Source organism: Phocoena phocoena, chromosome 10 (assembly GCF_963924675.1).
Source record: "Phocoena phocoena chromosome 10, mPhoPho1.1, whole genome shotgun sequence".
Classification (NCBI taxonomy): domain Eukaryota; kingdom Metazoa; phylum Chordata; class Mammalia; order Artiodactyla; family Phocoenidae; genus Phocoena; species Phocoena phocoena.
This window is the reverse complement of record NC_089228.1, coordinates 10,452,946-10,476,463: the sequence shown is the minus strand read 5'-3', so window position 1 is coordinate 10,476,463 and position 23,518 is coordinate 10,452,946.

Here is a 23,518-nt window from a genome sequence, read left to right as displayed (position 1 = left end):
AAGTAAACATTTGGAAAAAAGTTATTTTTCCCTGATGATGCCAGTATTCATTGGAGTGAAATACTTTGTTAGTTCAGATCTGAATCCATGGGGAGTAGTAAAGGAAATGTCTACTTTCCATTGCTGCTATATTGGAATAACGTATTCATTTGTTCATTCATTCATTTATTCATTCATGTGTTCAGCAAGTATCTAGTGAGTGTCTATTCTGTCCAGACTCTGTGCCAGGCACTGGGGATGTAGCAATGGACCAGAGTGTCCCTGCCTTCATGGAGTTTTCTTTGTAGGAAGAGCCAACAGACAATAAGGGAATAACTACTGCAAGTATTTTAAGAGACCAATAAATACGTAAATTAGATATTTTAAGAGAGTGGTAGTGGGATGAAGTAAAAACACTGACTCCTCGCTCCCTCACAGCCCACATTCAATCCGTTAGTAAAAACTATTAGCCCCCTTTCACAATATATCCAGAATTGGACTCCTCAACACCGGTCACTCTCACCCTGGTCCAAGCCAGCATCCTCTTTCACCTCTACTGTCACAGGAGCCTCCTCATGGTCTGTTTCAGCCCTCACCTTCCTTACTAGTAGTCTATTTTTATGCATTTCTAAAACATGAATCAAATCACACTACTCAGTTCAATGGCTCTGATTTCAGAGAAAAAGCCAAAGCCCCACAATGGCCTATCTTCAAGGCCTTCATCAGCTACCGTCCCTTCCTCTGCCCACCACCTCTGTGACCTGAGCACCCACTCTCACTGCCCACCTTGATCTAGAACACTGGCTCTCTTGTTATTCTTCAAGTACAGGAGGCTTGCCCTTGCCTTAGACTTTGTGGTAGGCAGAATTCCAAGACGGTCCCCTACGATTCCGGATGTACACACATCATCTGCTGATTATCTAATCAAACAACAATCTACGTACTGCTATGAAAGGGTTGTGCAGGTGTAACTAAAGTCCCAGATCAGTTGACTTTAAGTTAGAAAGATTAAAAAAATAATAAGTTAGAAAGATAATCTGGGTGAGCTGCAGCCGCTTACATGAGCTTTTAAATTTGGATCTAGAGGTAAGAGACAGAGAAAGTTAGAGATTCAAAGTACCAGGGAGATTTGGCATTTGAGGAGTTCTCTGCAGCTGGCTTTGAAAAGAAGGGGGCTACGTGGCAGTGGATGAGAGTGGCCTCCTGTTGCTAAGAGCAGCCCCCAGCTGTCAGCCAGCAGGAAAAAATGACTTCAGTCTGGTCACCGAAAGGAACTGCATTCTACCAAAGACCCAAATGAGCTGAGAGAGGATGCTGAGCCTCAGATGACACAGCAGCCCAGCCAACACGTTGATTTCAGCTGTGTGAGACCCTGAGCAGAGAACGCAATCATACTATGCCCAGACTTCTGATCTATGGGAGTTATGAAATCATACATGTATGTTGTTTTGAGTCACTGTGTTCGTTTTAATTTTTTATTCAGGAAACAAAACTAACACAAGCTCTTTTCACTTGCTGTTCTTCTTTCCCAGAATTTGTTTTTCCCCTAGATAGCCCTCTGTGTGCTTGCCTACAGGTTTCTGACTAATTACCATCTTCCCAATGAGGTCTTCCATAGTACTCAGACTCCGGGCACTCATATACTGAGTAATTTAAGGATCTGAATAAAGTAACTAAAAAGGTACAGACAGGCTAGAGATAAACTACAAGGGAAAATGTAGTACCCTGGGATTAATGAGGAGGAACTCAAAGGGAAGAAACAATTATAGGAACTTGGCACATGGCTGTGTGGTGAGGACCAGCCCACAAGAGCTGTAACCTTTCATCCAGGCATGTAGCCAGCTCATGGCAATGCCAGAAGGAGCAAGTCAGGAGAGCAACACTCCTCAGTAACTCTCCTTGCTCCCTTTTTATTGTCCAAAACTCTCACTAGGAAATAAATATTATAGGGCTAGTAGTAGGACAAGTTTTTGCCCTGCTTTATCTTCTGGGCCTAGACCAGTACTGGAACACAGTACTCAACATTCACCATCTGAATGAATGAGTGAAAGAAGGTACAGCAGTGTCACAGTAGACTGGGTAACAAAGAGAGGTTTTTTGGTTTTTGATTTTTTTTTTTTTTTTACATTTTTCCCTGGTATTCGTCACCATTCTTTTTTTTGGAGGGGGGTATAGTTGATTTACAATGTGACAAAAGCCAGGACATGGAAGCAACCTAAATGTCCATCAACAGAGGAATGGATAAAGAAGATGTGGTGTATATATATATATATATATATATATATATATATACATACACACACACATATACACAAAATGGAATATTATTCAGCCATCAAAAAGAATGAAATAATGCCACTGGTGACAACACGGATGGACCTAAATGTTTTGAGCTAACATTTGAACTGATACTTAACTGATGAGAAGCAGCTGATCAAGAAGAGAAAGCGGAGATGAAATTCTCAAATAACAAATACCCAAGCCCTAGGAAGGAAATGCTATGTTTGAAGAACAGTATGGCAGAGGCAGACACATTTGGAGTTGGAGTGTTGGAGGTGACATCTGACATCAAAGAGGTAGGCAGGGACCAGACCGTGGTGGGTCTAGCAGAACATGGTAAGGGATTCGCATTTAATTTCAAATACATGTGACACATATTGCAGGGTTTAAAGCTAAGAAGAGACATTGTGTGCTTTACACTTTTAATACCCAGAGAAAAAATTCAAAAATAAGGAAATAACTGAAGAGCTGTGGTTGTGAGTCCACTCTTTGCTTCTCTAGTTTACTACATTTCTTTTTTTTTTTTTAATTAATTTATTTTTTGGCTGTGTTGGGTCTTTGTTGCTGCGTGCGGGCTTTCTCTAGTTGTGGCGAGCAGGGGCTACTCTTCATTGCTGTGCATGGGCTTCTCATTGCAGTGGCTTCTCTTGTTGCAGAGCACGGGCTCTAGGCACGTGGGCTTCAGTAGTTGTGGCACAAGGGCTCAGCAGCTGTGGCTCGCGGGCTCTGGAGCACAGGCTCAGTAGTTGTGTTGCACGGGCTTTGTTGCTCTGTGGCATGTGGGAACTTCCCGGGCCAGGGCTCGAACCGGTGTCCCCTGAGTTTGCAGGCAGATTCTTAACCACTGTGCCACCAGGGAAGTCCCATACTACATTTCTTTCTTCATGTAGCGTCTTAATGAACTTTCCCAAATTTTATTTACCAACGTGTTCAGTATTTTCACACGCTCAGTACTTGACAGGAGAGCTCACCTGGGCTGGACTAGAATCTTCTGAGTTTACGCCTCAACCCCACTCCCACCCCCCAGGTGCTTTCTTTGGCACTGCACAATAAAGGCAGAGATGCCTTCTTTTTTATCTTCGGGGTCTAGAAGAATGCTGAGTTCATTGCCTGGGGCATAGTAAATGCTCAGCACTTATTAACTCTTAAGACATTTTATTATTAAGCATTATTAGTCCAAATGAGCAGTGACAAGAATAAAATAACTAGATCCCGATAGTCTGTGATCAAATCCCAGCTCCGGATCTTCCTAGAGATGCAATATTAGGAAGCCTTCAATTTCTCTGGGTTTCAGTTTGTAATCTGCAAAATGGCTTGAATAATAGTACCTAATTCATGAATTGATGATTTAAACGAGATACCTGTAAAGTGCCTAGCATACAGTTATAATCAATAAATTTGAGGCATTATTCTTGGCTATTAATAGATATTGCAGGTAGAACATGATGAGTTAGGAGGGGAAAAAAGGACCGTTTTTTAATTTCTTCTCCCACCGACTCACTTGGACCCACAGGAAAGGGGGCTGGCATTGGCATTTCTGGAAGCTTGCTGAGAGGAGAAAGGAGTTCTCTTACAAGGGGGTTTGATGGAAGAAAAGGCTAAGTGGGGAAGAGGTAGAAGTCCGGCAGGAATCCTGGAGCATGCTGCAGAGTGGAAAGGGCTGGTTTAGTCTAGGAGTGGTGAGCACCAGTGCCCACTCCCACACTACTTCAGAGGTGATGCAGGGGCTTGGGGATGCTGAGGCGTAAAGCACTAAAGATGTGGCTGATGGTTTTCTTGCAACTGCTCTGGGCCCAGCAGTGGACATAGAGCGCCAGTCTACCTCAAACGGACCCAACTGAGAAATTTATATATTAATGGTTACAATGATTAGATAAAGATAACAGGCTGTTCACCTATTTTCCAAACATGGCACAATGACCCTGGATTCTGACAACCTGAGAACAGTAACTGAAACCTTACACCACAAGTTGAACTGACTCCTTATCACTCTGGTTAGTGGGATCTCCAAGTCAGATTTAATTTAATGTACAAAAATAATGTGCTGGAGTAAAACTAAAAGCTAAAATATTTCAAGAATGATGACAATGTAAATGATGATTAGTAACTATTCAAAAGAGTGAATCTGCATTACCCATGTTTCTATACATTTCAGACTTTAAGCGAAAATCATTGTGGACTGATAACATCTGTTAAATCTAAGAATGAAAGATTTCTGGAGAAAAGGGATTCAAATAGAGCTGATGGGTGGATATGGAGACTTTCTTTCCACCTACTCTTTTTATCATAGGATCAGGGAGATAGAAGGGATCTTGGAAGGTATTGTAATCTCTCTACTCATCTCTGAGAATGGCTGAGAGCATAATTTCTTCCTGGTACTTTCTTCTGGGATTATTCTGCCTCCTGAAATATGCTATTTTCTTTATAGGTTTGTACAACTATTTAGATAAGCTGAAGTGCAGTTCCTTTAAAGTATGTGTAATTCAAGTTGGCATTTTAAATGACTGTTTCTGAAACACAGAGATGCATAACAAAATCAACAATGTTTCCATGGGTGGAAATATTGAATGTTCCTTCCTTTGTTACACTAGGCATTTTTGAAAAACTGATATGCATTTACAGAGCTTGGCAGTCTCCCGAGAGACATGCATCAAACAGTGCTCTCAGTGGTAGGCTGGTCTGACGGCATAAAGGCATTCTTACATTTGAAGCATTTCAGCAGTTTTATATATAAAAAAATCTGCTTTTTCTTGTAGTGATGAATGAAGCAGTCATTGTTTTCTCTCACTGACTTCTGATCCAGTTGATGAAGTTTGGGGACTACAGTACTTGAGACTGAACTTTCCAGCTCCTAGATTATGTAGGACAAGGATCAGTGCTTCTGCAGACTTAAGAAGGTACTATACGACGGTGTATAGCACAGTGGAAAACAACAGAGGCTGAAGGGTCAAACTGTTTGGATTTGAGATACAGCTCTACCACGTTTAAACTGTCTAAATTGCCAGTGCTCTTAAGCTGCCTTCTAACACAAATGCTGTGCTAAAGGAAACTCCAAATGTATAGTATCAGGATTCTTCTCCTTAGAGTGTTTTACAAGGAAGACATGCTTTTCCTGAAGTGTGAGCTTCAGAAGATGTTCACAGAAGCACCTGCAGAGGTTTTCAAATAGATATCCCAGGCGCCAACCCAGGCCCCAGTCTTATGGAATTAAAATCACACTCTCTGTGGAGGGGCCCCAGGAATCTCTGTTTGTTATAGCACCTCTGGTAACCAAAATGTTGTCACTAAAGTGTCAGAACAACTGCCCTAGCACAGGGATTGGCAGACATTTTTGCAAAGGGGCCCAGATGGTAAATATGTTCAGCTTTGCTGGCTGGCTGGATTCTGTCACTACTGTGTCACTGTAACACAAAATCAGGCATAGACAATATGTTAGGGGAACCACTGAACGAAACTGCCTGCCCTGGCCAGACACCATAGTAACCACTTGCATGAGTTCTCTTACAACAGCAGTCCTGGTAAGGAACGCGGAACTAACAAGCTACCACCAAGCGGAAGAATTCGGAAAAGGTCAAAAGCAAAGAGGAGATGCCAGTCCATATGTCCTGACATCCTGCCCTTGAGCATGAGATGGTTGTAAGGAGAAAATGGTATGCAGAGCTGAAAATACTCTGCTAATATTGAAGTCCAAGATTTTAGCAGTGTTGTAGACTCCATATGACTTCTCCTTTCTGCTTGGAATTCTGGGAAGCTCAGGAGATAAGGAACTGTCAGAGAAGCATGCGGAATGAGACAAATTTGGAAGTCTATGTTTGTTCAAGATGCTAAAACAAAAATATCATGGACTGGGTGACTAAAATAATGAACATCTATTTCTCACAGTTCTGAAGGCCAGGAAGTCCAAGATAAAGGTGCTGGCAGATTTGATGTCTGCTGACAGCCCACTTCTTGGTTCTCAGATAGCTGTCTTCTCACTGTGTCCTTGCAAGGCGGGAGAGCTCTGAGCTCTTCATTTCCTTCTAAGGCACCAATCCCATCATGGGGGCTCTACCCCTATGACCTCATCCAAACTCTAATCACCTCGCAAAGGCCCCACCTCCAAATACGATCACACTGGGGATTAGACTTCAATGTAGACTTTTTTGGGGAGACACAAAATCATTCAGTCCATGGCAAATTTTCTCAGATAAAGCTTGGCAATCAAACTATAATGCAGACTTTGAGGACTTTTGAGGCTTTTGATACTTTTCATCAACATCTTAAATGGTGTTGGTTTGAAACGATTCAGAATCATGGGTTTGGAATCCCTGTTCTATAGCTTTCATGGTATTGACTCCACCCCTGGCCCCAGGGTCTGGTCTGTGCCTGAGGTCTATTCCCTGGGCCATATGATTGGTGCTGCATTGGATATAATAATCTAATAAAAGCCAATGACATTGTCTCACTCAGCAGTTGCTGGGACAAAAGGTGGTTCCTTATAGTGATGGATGTGAACCTAAGAAAATGCAGATTGGAACAGTAGAAGCCATCTAGGTGTTATAACGGGCAAGTGTCTTTGAGAATGGAGTCAACCCCTCTCATGGGGGGACGAGACTGTGGACAGGAAGAACCCTTCAGATTTGACAGAAATCTTCCTTGAAGTGATCCCAATCCCTTGATTTCTCATTACATAAGTCAATACACTCTCTGTCTGATTGAACTAAAATTAGTCGAATTTTCTGTTGCTTATAATCTATAGAGTCCTAATTTATATAACCCGCTTCTAGTTCAAACATGCCATAGTTCTCTATCGTTGGAAACATCTATGCAAAAAACTTGTTCACAAAATCAGCTGTTCCCTGTTGCACTGACCTGAGCATAAGTGGCCAGAATTTAAGAGGCGTAACAGTAACAACTGCATTGAGAGGACTGTCAATTTTCCTATTGTAATGCCAGCTCATTATTCCTATCCAAATGGCATAAAGCAGATAAAAGACAACTCTGACTTCCTATAAATGTATAAATTGGCTGCCATAAAAAATAAAATACCAGGTATGGGTCCCAAATGTCTCAATTATTGAAGGATGAAATGTGCGGATAGGGAGAATGGCATTCTTTCACTTATTTAAGTCATTTTATCCTATATTATAGGCAAGATCCTGTTCTGTTAAAAAAAAAATGAGCCCAATGTTTGTTCTGCAGGCATAAGAGCTTTAAAAATAAATAAATAGAAGCCCTATTTGTAATTACTCTTTGTAACTTTAGAGATGCTTATGAGAGCTGATGTCTTTGAAAACCAGAGACAGCTATGAAAACCAAAAGGCAGAGTTAATTCAAACCACCCAGCTTCACAAGTACAATTAAACTGGTACTGATTGTGAAGGAACATCGCTCAGCCTGCAAGTCCTTCAGTCTGGATTATCCAGTGTGATAAATGAGCACTTCTGCTGGATGTGTGGGCATTAGCCATATATTGTATAAGGGCTGATCCCCAAGCGTATCCTCCAGTTTTGCACTAGATGATCAGACTCCACCAAAATGGATTATGAAATAGAGTAACAGAGCAGGTTTTCTTCCTTAATGTTAGAGTAAATCAATATACAAATAAATAAGGAAAACCTGTCTTAGGTTTTTTAACTCAGGTTATTTTTACTCTCTGTGATAGTGAAGACTCACGCAGAAGGAACCATGTGTTGAGAAAATAGCACAGCTGGATAAGTCTCAAATTCTAGTATTTTCCAATAATGTTCTCTTCACCCCACCTGCTTTTCTCTTCTTGGAAGACTCCTCTTTGTCTCTCAGGATGTACCTTAGAGGTAAGTTTCTCTGCATCAGAATCATCCTTATCGTCCCCTGTGCTCCAGTGACATTCTATGTATGCTCATAACATCTACTACGATTTAAAATGGGAGAAGATAAATATCAGTTTCAACCTCCTATATCAAAGAGTGGTCTTCTTGAGGACACAATTGGTGTGTTATTTACTTTTAAACCTTCGTATCTAACAGTGTTTGACTCAGAGTAATTACTCAGTCAATATTTGCCGTATTTGTTGTTTAAACAGATACAGAAATCCCTCGGAAGCTGTCTGGAGCATTTAGCTATTTTTGTAAGATAACTGTAGAGAACAAAACATAAAAATGGAAATTAAAACTTATTTCAAAAAGTATTTCCACCACTACTTCACTAAGGTAACAATTTAACCGTGTGATGTGTCCTTCCACAACTTTCCATATTGTATTCGTTAACTGTTGCTGTGTAACAAATTACCCACAAACTTAGTACTTAACAAACACAAAGATATTTATTACATCACACTTTAACAGAGTCAGGAACCCAGGAGTGACTCTGCTGGGTGGTTCTGGTTCAAAGTTTCTGCTGAGGTTGCAGTTAAGATGTTAATGGGGTCCCTCACATAATGGTTGACTGTGGCCTCAGTTCCTGGCTGGTTCTTGGCAGGAGGCCTCAGTTCCTCATCATGTGAACCTCTCCATAGAACTGGTTGAGAGTCCTCACAGTATGGTCGCTGACTCCCCCCAGAAAAAAGCAATTTTATATAAAGAGCTGCAATGTCTTTTATGACGTAGTCTTGAAAATTCACACAGCATCACTTGTTTATTTTGTGGGTCACACAGACCAATCCTGATGCAGTTTGGGAGGGAACTACACAATGGCATGAACACCAAGGGGCAGGCAACACTGGGAGCCATTCTGGAGGCTGGCTGCTACCCATATAGACAGTTTTGGGTATTGTTTTTATCACAATATAATCATGTTATATATATTTATTTGCTTGCTATTTTTTCAAATAAAAATACTTTAATTCCCTTCCTCCAGTTTGGTAGTTATGAATCTAATTCATTCACAACTAATTGAATGAATTAGTTCATTCTTTTGAACTAATGAATCTAATTCATTCTTTGAATTGTAGCTAACATTAGATTCAATTTATTCTACCCCTATTGATTCAGGTTGTTTGCAGTATTCTGGAAGTAAAGTAAATAAATATTCTTGCACATACCTTTTTGCATTCCTTTCTGTAGAAGCTACCCAAAGTGGAATTGCTTGATCAAAAATAGGTATTGCGCTTTTTTAATTTCCAAGGATGCTGCTAGATTTCAAAACAGGGAGAGAGCATTTACTTTGCACCAACAATGCACAAATGTAATCATTTCCCCATATAATCCTCAGAAGTGGATTATTGTTTATATACATTTTGGCATTCTGATGGGCAAGAGAAATGCTATCTCGTTTTTTCATTTACTTTATATTTTCTTTCCTATTAGTGAGCTTGAGCATCATTTACTATGTGTATTAGCCTTATACCTTTTTTTTTTCCTGAAAACTGCCTACTTGCAATCTTTTCTCTAGAGATGTGTCTCTTTTTCTCATCAACTTATAGGGAGCTTTTGGTATTTGCATGTAACTAGAAATTTAATTTAATAATTTCTGGCCTGGGAAGTTCATAGTGGAGGATCTTTAAAAGAAGACTAGGTATCCATTTTGTCACCTTTTTTGACAGGCTATACCTAATGGTCCACCAGGATTCATACAGACCAAACATAAAATATTGAACATCTTATTTCTGGAGAACTTTTAGATTAGGTGAGAAACTGGCTGGAGACATTACTAAATGAAACACTTTGCCTCTGAAAGTGGTGAATTAAGCAGTCTGTTGACTTTAGGATTACCTTGGAGATAGATCACAGAATTTAAAATGAAGTCACTCAGGAAGCAAAATTGCTTGGGAATAAAAGGCAATAATTACTATCACTCCTTCTGCAACTAGTGAAATTAAAAAAAGGAAAAAAAAACCCTCCTACTCTAACCTTAAAACCTCAGCAAATATCTAGAGACTCTTCAGATCACATATTGTGATCAAAGCTGAAATCTTTAGGGTAAGCAAAAACTGCAAACTCCCCTCTCTGTGTGTGTTTTTAAACCCAAGCTACTTTGATTGTTTTTCTGTCTAAACACAATAAACACCCTTGACCTTGAATTATACTGTTAGGAGATAAAACTCTGGTGTCTGGAAGAGCACTAAAAATAAATTCCTTGCTCTCTGGCATTGTAATGAACAGTGTGACCAGTAACAAATCAATAAAGATAGTATGACAAGCTGTGATTAAGTGGTTTTTAGATAAAAACCCCAACATAATCAATGTTTAATATATGGTGTATCCAAAAGCATATCTTAGACTCCTGCTTGTACTATTTAGGAAACACTTTGGCTAATTAGCAGTGGGGATTATTTGGGAAAGAGCAGACAATAATTTTTGTAAATATTCCCAGCAATGTCTTAAAGGATATCCTTAGATTTTCAGTTCTTACTGTGCTGTTTTGGGGCATCTGTAGGTAAGAAATACCGTTTTAATTATTTGGCAAATATGTTCTTCTACAGAATAGTTTCTGATATATTATCATTGAAGATCAGTGAGATATCATTAATAATCCTTCTTTCCTGCTCTAACCACTGTGTCACCACAGAAGCCTGGATTACTGTTCTCTATTATTTGCTGCCCTTTCAGCGTTCAGACGGTGCATCCAGATTAGGGTAAATCCAGGTGGTGTTATTTACAAAGGGACTATTAATAAAGACAGAGTGGAATACAGGTTTAATAGTCTGAAAACTTAGGGTCCAAATGTGGAGATGCTGTTAGTAATCAAAATATAAATGGATGAGGTCAAGGAGTAGGACAGAACTTGGAAGGAGGGAATTCTATAGAGAAGGAAGCCTTGAGGGAAGCAGTGGCCTTGGGTTGAGACATAAGCAGGCTGGAGGTGACATGATTGGGAGGTGGCCAAGGATTAAACACCCTCACCTGAGTTTCCTTCCTCCCTCCAATATTCCAGAGGACATGGGAGCCCAATGATACAGTTTCTGTAAGTTCCCTGGGACAGAAGCAGGTGGAGAAGACACTTGAGAGGCAAACAAAAGATGGCAAACTGGGGAGACTTGTGCTTTTCTTCACATCACTTACGTTAGAGTTGGACTTTGTGTTACTCTGGCCAATGACATGTGTATATAAGTGACATGTACCACTTCTACACAGAACCTTTAAGAACCACCATGTGTTTCCCCAGGCTCCTTGACTCTGCCTTCACAGAAATACATGTCCAGAGGGAATCTCCATCATTCTGAGTTCCTGAGCGACCTTGTTCACCTGAGCCCTCCTCCCAATCCTCAATGGAATGAAGCGAGGAAGAAATGTACTGAATTGTTTACGACTTCAAGATTTGTGCATTGATATTACTGCAGCATAACTTTGTCCATCCTGATAGATATAGCAGGTTATTAAAACCCGGAGCCTTGCTTTTCTAGTTGCGGGCAATCCCCTATAATACATATTAAACTGCTTCCCAAATATAAGAAAAGCTATGTGAATTCAAGCAATTTTAGGATGCAGGCTAACACTTCTATTTTTTTAAAAGATAGCATATCTAGGGTTATCATAATATTTAAAAGCCAGAGTGAATTTAAAGGAAATCATTGTTTTGAAATAACAAATGTTTTTAACTTACTGTTTAAGTTCTTTAGGGCTTCCTTGAATATGCTATTTCGAAAATATATGTTTGCAAGCCCTTTTAAAGGCTGGTTTCAAACTCTGAAAGGAGAGCATCTAACCATGAGTTAAATTACTTCAGTCTCAAGTGACTGAGGCCCTTCTGTGCATACTGTACTACAGTTAATTTTAAGAAGGATGCTTCTCATCCAGGATGCAAGGGTAGAGGACTCAATTCTCATGTAGAGAGGCCTCTACCTAAATAGAGAAAAAATTTTCCTGCTTTACTTTCAGCTCTCTGCTCTGCTTTTCTATTGCTGGTTGTGGCAGTCCCATATGCGAGCTTTGGAGACCGTTTTGGAGGAAGGCCTAACATCCTGGCTGTTGTTGATGCTCATTTATTTCCTCACTGACAAAATGGGAATAAATATAAGGGTAGTGTGATGGTTAAATAAATAGATAGTTTAAAGCTTGTAGAAGAACCATGCCTTGCAACTAGTAAACTCTTGCTAACTGGTAGCTATGCTGCTGCTGCAGCTGCTCTGTCAAAAGTGGGGGTCCCAAGCTGACTCTGCTGTGTGTGCGTGGCATTGCCATCGAAACACGCATGGCAGCCTGAAAAGAATGGCCACAACTCTCCCACACTTGAAACACACAGTATGAAGGAAGATAATTGAAATACCACTCATGGATCTGGTCTGACCTACACATTCAGCTGAGTCTCTGATGTCTGCCACACTGATTCATACTTTGCCTCATAAACATTGACTGATCATCTATCTATATCCACAAACCTCTCAAGGGTCATCTGGAAGTAAAGATGAATAAGGCAAGTCACTGATTGCTAGGGGAAAAATACAATGCACTTGATTCCTGTGATAAATGGAAGAGAGTCTTACTTTTTGCAAAGTTGAGTGTATTGGTGCTTCCTCTTGGCAAGATCAAAAACAAGAGTTCTAAAATAGACTCTCAGGGGCCTCTTGCATGTTAGTGGACTTGGTCTCCAGTGGGCTCTCAGCCTGATACCTTCAAAGCATCACCACTAATAGCATGGCAGCTCCTAAGCGACAAACCTGGACGCTCACTAAAAGGCGAGTTGCATTTCAATAGCTCGAGCTTTGGTCTCACCATGTCTTTATGTAATACTTGGAACAGAAGGACTTGGCTTGTTAAAGTAACTTATCAGATCATAAATAGACTTATTTTAATAGTCACTGGGACATGCATACACAAAGACACACATGCACACACACATACAATCACACCCACTCACACACATTCACATCCCTTATCTGAGAAAGAATTACGTACACTTCTCTTACAATTATGTTTAAATGAACCTGAAACATGGACACATGTTTCCTACTTTGAATCTCGGATGGATTTAAACCAACTTGAAAAAACAAAACAAAACAAAAGTCTTCAGTTTTCTCAGAGGAAGAATGACTTTTCACGTTTACAGCAATAACAAGTAATGTTTTGAAATAAGGACAATGACTCAGCTTTTTCAAGTATTTTGTTCCCTGAATATCCATTAGGTGTTTTGGGAAGTTTTATTAGCCCTTCTCTTGGAGATGGCAAATGCCCTAGTTTGCTTTACATTAACAGAGATATATTCCTTTGTGTTTTATCTGAGAATCTGCTGGTCATTGAGAACCAGTTGTCAATACTGTGTTGCACAAAGTGGGGACCAAATGTGTGGTTGGTAGGATACAACTTACTGTATTTTATAGAAATGGAAGATAGATCTGTAATATTCCAGTTAAACTAGTCTGTTCTGGGATAACATATTAACCCTCAAAGCTCAGAGGCTTAACACACAAAAGTGTGTTTCCGGCTCATACAATGTCTGCTTTGGGTTCAGCTGCTATGGATCGCTGGTCATCAAACAGACATTCACATCTGCTTCCAACTTGTGATTCTACCTCCTCAACACTTGGCTTTCAAGATTGCCATTGTTTTCCATGGTCCCTGGTTCCATCCTCTTAGGTGTTCTTTCATCCCATTATCCTTCTTGGCTGCATCTGAAGTTGACATTGGATATATGCTCTTCTTGGAGGCTACTCAGCTTTCTCATCCCATGAGAAGTGATGAACCAAGAGCCATTTTAAGTTTTATGTTAAATCACAGGCTTTATTTTTTTTTAAACTTCAGGTTCAGATTTCTTTGGCAACAAAATGATCTAAAAAATCTTAGGAAGCTTTTCTTCCATTATGTGTCAGTGACCATGCATTGCATTTATTTGCACATTTTCTTAAATCTTTATTTCTTCGCTTTCTCATCCCCATGCTTCTCAACTTAATGAGATTATTGGGTTTTGGAGGGCCAGTCCTGAACCTGACCTTTGTCCTTCTAAGGGAAATCCTCTCCAGGGTAGCTCCCTTCCAAGAAGTGGCACATGGACCCTGCTTTCATCACATTGCTCTTCCATCTCAACACACTGCTTTAGACTGCTGAGGCAGAGGAAGAGAGAAGGAGAGGCTTCCTTATAAGTCACTTTCACCCAAGTCTCCTTAGAACTAACTGCATGGTACGCTGGGAGGTATAGGGTGGTGAATGCATAGGGAGGTATAGTGCTCTGTATGCATAGGGAGGAAAGAAGAATTGTTTTAACTTCCAGAGTCATAAAATGTCCAAACAAGGAAGGTTTTTTTGAGGTAATCTAGTCCTATGGTTTTAGTTTAGACATGAGGAAACTGAGATCTTAAAAAAAGAATTACAAGTATTTATGAAAATGATCCAGAACTAAACCCAGGCTCTCTTGAAGTTCAGTCCAGGAGTATAGCTACAGGCCTTCTAATCCAACCATTGTTAACAATTTCTAAGTCATTAGAACTATACAACTGGATTGGCATTTCAAGGTAGGATTCACACATGTATATGAATGGGTATGTGCATATTGGTAATTCTTTCTCACTCATTTATTCAGTGTGTTTGACCCTGTGTTCAATAGAAGGGGATTTGTATACAAATCCCATCCTCCTTGTCTTTAAGGAAGAATCAGAATGTTGGGAAACATAGATGCGTAAACAGAAGATATTAATACAATGTGAAAGCACTAGGAAAAGTTGTATGCTGACCCAGGAGAAGTAGATCTCTCAGAATTTGACAAGGGGAAGGCTTCCTAAAGTGGTTCAAAGGAATCACACAAAAATCGTTATTTCAGTTTTCCTTAATGGAGCCAGATATAGATGTCATAGTTTATAATCAATGTTCCTTTGGCATATTCCCATCTAAGCCTTACTTTTCTAAACGATAAAATGGAGCTAATAATACCTGCCTTGCAAGTTTGATGTATGTAGCAAATTAATACACATAAAGTAGTTACCAAAAAGAAGGAGGTTCAAGATGGCGGAAGAATGAGATGCAGAGATCACCTTCCCTCCCACAAATACACCAGAAATACATCTACACGTGGAACAACTCCTAGAGAACACCTACTGAACGCTGGAAGAAGACCTCAGACCTCCCAAAAGGCAAGAAACTCCCCACGCACCTGGGTAGGGCAAAAGAAAAAAGAATAAACAGACACAAAAGAACAGGGACAGGACCTGCACCAGTGGCAGGGAGCTGTGAAGGAGGAAAGGTTTCCACACACTAGGAAGCCCCTTAGTGGGCGGACACTGCAGGTGGCGGAGGGGGGGAGCTTCAGAGCTGTGGAGGAGAGCGCAGCCACAGGGGTGCTGAGGGCAAAGCGGAGAGATTCCCGCACAGAGGATCAGTGCCAACCAGCACTCACCAGCCCGAGAGGCTTGTCTGCTCACCTGCCGGGATGGGCGGGGCTGGGAGCTGAGGCTCGGGCTTCGGTTGGAGCGCAGGGAGAGGACCGGGGTTGGTGGCGTGAACACAGCCTGAAGGGGCTAGTGCTCCACAGCTAGCCGGGTGGGAGTCCGGGAAAAGGTCTGGACCTGATGAAGGACCTTGCCTCTTTGTTTCCTGATGCGCGAGAAGAGGGGGACTAACAGCGCCGCTGAAAGGAGCTCCAGAGACGGGCGCGAGCTGCGGCTATCAGTGCGGACCCCAGAGACGGGCATGAGACACTAAGGCTGCTGCTGCCGCCACCAAGAAGCCTGTGTGCGACCACAGGTCACTCTCCACACCTCCCTTCCAGGGAGCCTGTGCAGCCCGCCACTGCCAGGTACCGGGATCCAGGGACAACTTCCCCAGGAAAACGCACGGCGTGCCTCAGGCTGCTGCAACGTCACGCTGGCCTCTGCCGTCGCAGGCTCGCCCCACATCCGTACCCCTCCCTCCCCCCGGCCTGAGTGAGCCAGAGCCCCCGAATCAGCGGCTCCTTTAACCCCGTCCTGTCTGAGCAAAGAACAGACGCCCTCCAGTGACCTACACGCAGAGGCAGGGACAAATCCAAAACTGAACCCCGAAAGCTGTGCGAACAAAGAAGAGAAAGGGAAACCTCTCCCAGCAGCCTCAAGAGCAGCAGATTAAAGCTCCACAGTCAACTTGATGCACCCTGCATCTGTGGAATACCTGAATAGACAACGAATCATCCCAAATTGAGGAGGAGGACTTTAGGAGAAACGATATATATATGTATTTTTTCCCCCTTTTTCTCCTTTTTTGAGTGTGTATGGGTATGCTTCTGTGTGTGATTTTCTCTGTATAGCTTTGCTTTTACCATTTGTCCTAGGGTTCTGTCTGTCCATTTCTTTTTTTTTTTACTTAAAAAATTTTTTTTCTTAATAATTAGTTTTTATTTTAATAACTTTATTTTATATCTCCTTTCTTTATTTATTTCTATTTTTTCTCCCTTTTTCTCTGAGCCATGTGGATGAAAGGCTCTTGGTGCTCCAGCCAGGTGTCAGGGCTGTGCCTCTGAGGCGGGATAGCCAAGTTCAGGACACTGGTCCATAAGAGACCTCCCAGCTCCACTAAATATCAAAGGGCGAAAATCTCCCAGAGATCTCCATCTCAACGCCAAGACCCAGCTTCACTCAACAACCAGCAAGCTATAGTACTGGACACCATATGCCAAACAACTAGCAAGACAGGAACACAACACCATCCATTAGCAGAGAGGCTGCCTAAAATCATAATAAGGCAACAGACACCTCAGAACACTCTACCAGACGTGGACCTGCCCACCAGAAAGACAAGATCCAGCCTCATCCATCAGAACACAGGCACTAGTCCCCTCCACCAGGAAGCCTACACAACCCACTGAACCAACCTTAGCCACTGGGGACAGACACCAGAAACAACGGGAACTATGGACCTGCAGCCTGCGAAAAGGAAACCCCAAACACAGTAAGTTAAGCAAAATGAGAAGACAGAAAGACACACAGCAGATCAAGGAGCAAGATAAAAACCCACCAGACCTAACAAATGAAGAGGAAATAGGCAGTCTACGTGAAAAAGAATTCAGAATAACGATAGCAAAGACGATCCAAAATCTTGGAAATAGAATAGACAAAATGCAAGAAACATTTAACAAGGACCTAGAAGAACTAAAGAGCAAACAAACAGTGATGAACAACACAATAAATAAAATTAAAAATTCTCTAGAAGGGATCAATAGCAGAATAACTGAGGCAGAAGAACAGATAAGTGACCTGGAAGATAAAATAGTGGAATAGAGCAGAATAAAGAAAAAAGAATGAAAAGAATTGAGGACAGTCTCAGAGACCTCTGGGACAAAATTAAACGCACCAACATTCAAATTATAGAGGTCCCAGAAGAAGAAGAGAAAAAGAAAGGTACTGAGAAAGTATTTGAAGAGACTATAGTTGAAAACTTCCCTAATGTGGGAAAGGAAATAGTTAATCAAGTCCAGGAAGCACAGAAAGCCCCATACAGGAAAACTCCAAGGAGAAACATGCCAAGACACATATTAATCAAACTATCAAAAATTAAATATAAGGAAAAAATATTAAAAGCTGCAAGGGTAAAACAACAAATAACACAGAAGGGAATCCCCATAATGTTAACAGCTGACCTTTCAGCAGAAACTCTGCAAGCCAGAAGGGAGTGGCAGGACATATTTAAAGTGATAAAGGAGAAAAACCTGCAACCAAGATTACTCTACCCAGCAAGGATCTCATTCAGATTTGATGGAGAAATTAAAAGCTTTACAGACAAGCAAAAGCTAAGAGAATTCAGCATCACCAAACCAGCTTTACAACAATTGCTAAAGGAATTCTCTAGGCAGGAAACACAAGAGAAGGCAAAGACCTATAGTAACAGATCCAAAACAATTTAAAAAATGGGAATAGGAACATACAAATCGATAATTACGTTAAATGTAAATGGATTAAATGTTCCAACCAAAAGACACAGACTGGCTGAATGGATACAAAAACAAGACCCATATATATACTGTCTACAAGAGATTCACTTCAGACCTATGGACACATACAGACTGCAAGTGAGGGGATCGTAAAAGATATTCCATGCAAATGGAAATCAAAAGAAAGCTGGAATGGCAATTCTCATATCAGACAAAATAGACTTTAAAATAAAGACTAGGGCTACCCTGGTGTCGCAGTGGTTGAGAGTCTGCCTGCCGATGCAGGGGACATGGGTTTGTGTCCCGGTCCGGGAGGATTCCACATGCCGCGAACCGTCTAGGCCTGTGAGCCATGGCCGCTGAGCCTGCACATCTGGAGCCTGAGCTCTGCAACGGCAGAGGTCACGATAGTGAGAGGCCTGCATACCGCAAAAAAATAAATTAATTAAAAAATAAAATACAGACTATTACAAGAGACAAAGAAGGACACTACATAATGATCAAGGGATCAATCGAAGAAGAAGATATAACAATTGTAAATATTTATGCACCCAACATAGGAGCACCTCAATACATAAGGCAAATACTAACAGTCATAAAAGGGGAAATTGACAGTAACACAATCATAGCAGGGGACTTTAACACCCCACTTTCACCAATGGACAGATCATACAAACTGAAAATAAATAAGGAAACACAAGCTTTAAATGATACATTAAACAAGATGGACTTAATTGATATTTATAGGACATTCCATCCAAAAACAACAGAATACACATTCTTCTCAAGTGCTCATGGAACATTCTCCAGGATAGATCATATCTTGGGTCACAAATCAAGCCTTGGTAAATTTAAGAAAGCTGAAATCGTATCAAGTATCTTTTCTGACCACAAAGCTATGAGACTAGATATCAATTACTGGAAAAAAAATCTGTAAAAAATACAAACACTTGGAGGTTAAACAATACACTACTAAATAACCAAGAGATCACTGAAGAAATCAAAGAGGAAATCAAAAAATACCTAGAAACAGATGACAATGAAAACACAATGACCCAAAACATATGGGATGCAGCAAAAGCAGTTCTAAGAGGGAAGTTTATAGCAATACAGTCCTACCTTAAGAAAGAAGAAACATCTCAAATAAACAACCTAATTTTACACCTAAAGCAATTAGAGAAAGAAGAACAAAAAAATCCCCAAACTTAGCAGAAGGAAAGAAATCATAATGATCAGATCAGAAATAAATGAAAAAGAAATGAAGGAAACAATAGCAAAGATCAATAAAACTAAAAGCTGGTTCTTTGAGAAGATAACCAAAATTGATAAGCCATTAGCCAGACTCATCAAGAAAAAACGGGAGAAGACTCAAATCACTAGAATTAGAAATGAAAAAGGAGACGTAACAACTGACACTGCAGAAATACAAAGGATCAGGAGGTATTACTATAAGCACCTCTATGCCAATAAAATGGACAACGTGGAAGAAATGGACACATTCTTAGAAATGCACAACCTTCCGAGACTGAACCAGGAAGAAATAGAAAATATAAACAGACCAATCACAAGCACTGAAATTGAAACTGTGATTAAAAATCTTCCAACAAACAAAAGCCCAGGATCAGATGGCTTCACAGGCGAATCCTATCAAACATTTAGAGAAGAGCTAACACCTATCCTTCTCAAACTCTTCCAAAATATAGCAGAAGGAGCAACACTCTCAAACTCATTCTACAAAGCCACCATCACCCTGATACAAAAACCAGACAAAGATGTCACAAAGAAAGAAAACTACAGGCCAATAGCACTGATGAACATTGATGCAAAAATCCTCAACAAAATACTAGCAAACAGAATCCAACAGCTCATTAAAAGGATCATACACCATGATCAAGTGGGGTTTATCCCAGGAATGCAAGGATTCTTCAATATATGCAATCAATCAATGTGATACACCATATTAACAAATTAAAGGAGAAAAACCATATGATCATCTCAATAGATGCAGAGAAAGCTTTTGACAAAATTCAACGCCCATTTATGATAAAAACCCTCCAGAAAGTAGGCATAGAGGGAACTTTCCTCAACATAATAAAGGCCATATATGACAAAGCCACAGGCAACATCATCCTCAATGATGAAAAATTGAAACCATTTCCACTAAGATCAGGAACAAGACAAGGCTGCCCACTCTCACCACTCTTATTCAACATAGTTTTGGAAGTTTTAGCCACAGCAATCAGAGAAGAAAAAGAAATAAAAGGAATCCAAATAGGAAAAGAAGAAGTAAAGCTGTCACTGTTTGCAGATGACATGAACCTATACATAGAAAATCCTAAAGATGCTACCAGAAAAATACTAGAGCTAGTCAATAAATCTGCGAAAGTAGCAGGATACAAAATTAATACACAGAAATCTCTTGCATTCCTATCTGCTAATGATGAAAAATCTGAAAGAGAAATTAAGAAACCACTCCCATTTACCATTGCAACAAAAAGAATAAAATATCAAGGAATAAACCTACCTAAGGAGAGAAAAGACCTGTATGCAGACAATTATAAGACACTGATGAAAGAAATTAAAGATGATACAAATAGATGGAGCGATATACCATGTTCTTGGATTGGAAGAATCAACATTGTGTAAATGACTATACTACACGAAGCAATCTACAGATTCAATGCAATCCCTATCAAACTACCACTGGCATTTTTCACAGAACTAGAATAAAAAATTTCACAATTTCTATGGAGACACAAAAGACCCCGAATAGCCAAAGCAATCTTGAGAAAGAAAAATGGAGCCGGAGGAATCAGGCTCCCTAACTTCAGACTATACTACAAAGCTACAGTAATCAAGACAGTATGGTATTGGCACAAAAAGAGAAATATAGATCACTGGAACAGGATAGAAGGCCCAGAGATAAACCCACACACATATGGTCACCTTATCTTTGATAAAGGAGGCAAGAATATATAGTGGAGAAAAGACAGCCTCTTCAATAAGTGATGCTGGGAAACTGGACAGCTACATGTAAAAGTATGAAATTAGAACACTCCCTAACACTATACACAAAAATAAACTCAAAATGGATTAAAGACCTAAATATAAGGCCAGACGCTATCAAACTCTTAGAGGAAAACATAGGCAGAACACTATATGACATAAATCACAAGATCCTTTTTGACCCATCTCCTAGAGAAATGGAAATAAGAATAAAAATAAACAAATGGGACCTAATGAAACTTAAAAGCTTTTGCACAGCAGAGGAAACCATAAACAAGACGAAAAGATAACCCTCAGAATGGGAGAAAATATTTGCAAATGAATCAACAAAGATTAATCTCCAAAATTTACAAGCAGCTCACGCAGCTCAATATCAAGAAAACAAACAACCCAACCCAAAATTGGGCAGAAGACCTAAATAGACATTTCTCCAAAGAAGATATACAGATTACCAACAAACACATGAAAGGATGCTCAACATCATTAGAGAAATGCAAATCAAAACTACAATGAGATACCATCTCACACTGGTCAGAATGGCCAACATCAAAAAATCTACGAACAATTAAATGCTTGAGAGGGTGTGGAGAAAAGGGAACCCTCTTGCACTGTTGGTGGGAATGTAAATTGATACAGCCATTACGGAGAACTGTACGGAGGGTCCTCAAAAAACTAAAAATAGAACTACCATATGACCCAGCAATCCCACTACTGGGCATATACCCTGAGAAAACCATAATTCAAAAAGAGACATGTACCAAAACGTTCATTGCAGCTCTATTTACAATAGCCAGGACTTGGAAGCAACCTAAGTGTCCATCAACAGATGAATGGATAAAGAAGATGTGGCACATATATACAATGGAATATTACTCAGCCATAAAAAGAAATGAAATTGAGTTATTTGTAGTGAGGTGGGTGGACCTAGAGTCTGTCATACAGAGTGAAGTAAGTCAGAAAGAGAAAAACAAATACCATATGCTAACACATATACGTGGACTCTAAGAAAAAAAAAATGGTCATGAAGAACCTAGGGGCAAGACAGGAATAAAGATACAGAGCTACTTGAGAATGGACTTGAGGATGTGGGGAGAGGGAAGGGTAAGCTGTAACAAAGTGAGAGAGTGGCATGGACATATATACACTACCAAATGTAAAATAGATAGCTAGTGGGAAGCAGCTGCATAGCACAGGGAGATCAGCTCGGGGCTTTGTGTCCACCTAGAGGGGTGGGATAGGGAGGGAGACGCAAGAGGGAAGAGATATGGGAACATATTTATGTGTATAACTGATTCACTTTGTTATAAAGCAGAAACTAACACACCATTGTAAAGCAATTATACTCCAATAAAGACGTTAAAAAAAATCGTTACCAAAATTAAGCATTTGGTAGGCATTCGATAAATGGTAACAATTATTGTTATTCACGATTTTACTTACATATTTGTGGGATTCGGAATACCTGAAATGTCACACTCAGTACTAGTGGTGGATTAACTATGTTAACACCAAAGTAATTGTAGTACATAGAAAGAAAATCAATTCTATAACTAGCAAAGTTGTTCCCATACCCCATCCACAACCATTGCCACCAGCACCATCATCCTCAACCTCATCCTCATCATCATGACATTCATAGAAATAATGGCATGGAGTCAGGACTTCTATATTACAGATACTGTACTTTATCTGGCTGATCTCATTGAACCATCACAGGAATTCTGTGAGGTAGATAATATTATCACCACTGTTGGGAAACTGAGATCCAGAAGTTTGAATAATATGCTCATATTGGTGGAAGACCTATTAATTTATTCTCACAAATGATGCCTTAAATAATTTCTAGTACCAAGCATGGTATATACGAATCCAAGCATGAATGTGAGTGCATGAAAGAATGAATGAAAACGAGATCTGGGATACAGAATACATGAGATAATGTCATAAGATACAAAGGAAAACAAAAATAAGAATAGTAAGTATGAAAAATGCTAATATATATATATATATATAATATTCCAAAAACTGGAAATATATTTCACACATTTCAAACAGCAATTTGAAATGACACCAGGGCCCAGGGGACCTGGTGATCTACTGCTAATCCACAGATAAACTTGGTATTTGTAATGCCTTTTCTTTGAGCTTAGCAAATATTTATTATAAAAGTGGTAGGCCAGGAGCTTACAATCTAATGAAGGGGATTAAACAAGGATACCAGAAACTATAACACAAGACAGATTAAGATAAATAAAGTAAGTTATAAGAAATACAACACGTTATCATAAAGTCTCTAAGGAAGGAAAATGCGTATTTGACAAGTTGGATGGAATGAATAATGCTCTTCTTCCAACGTCCTATTCCACCACTCACAGAAGGGAGTGCGCATCCAACTGTACACCTTCCCTAGGCAGTGATATTCTCATTCAAGGCTTAAAAACAGGGGTAGGCAGCAGGCTCTGCTTACTCCTTAGCCTCCTGTCCTGCCACTATCCCCCTTACCTTCTAATATCTGGCTGTATCGGTC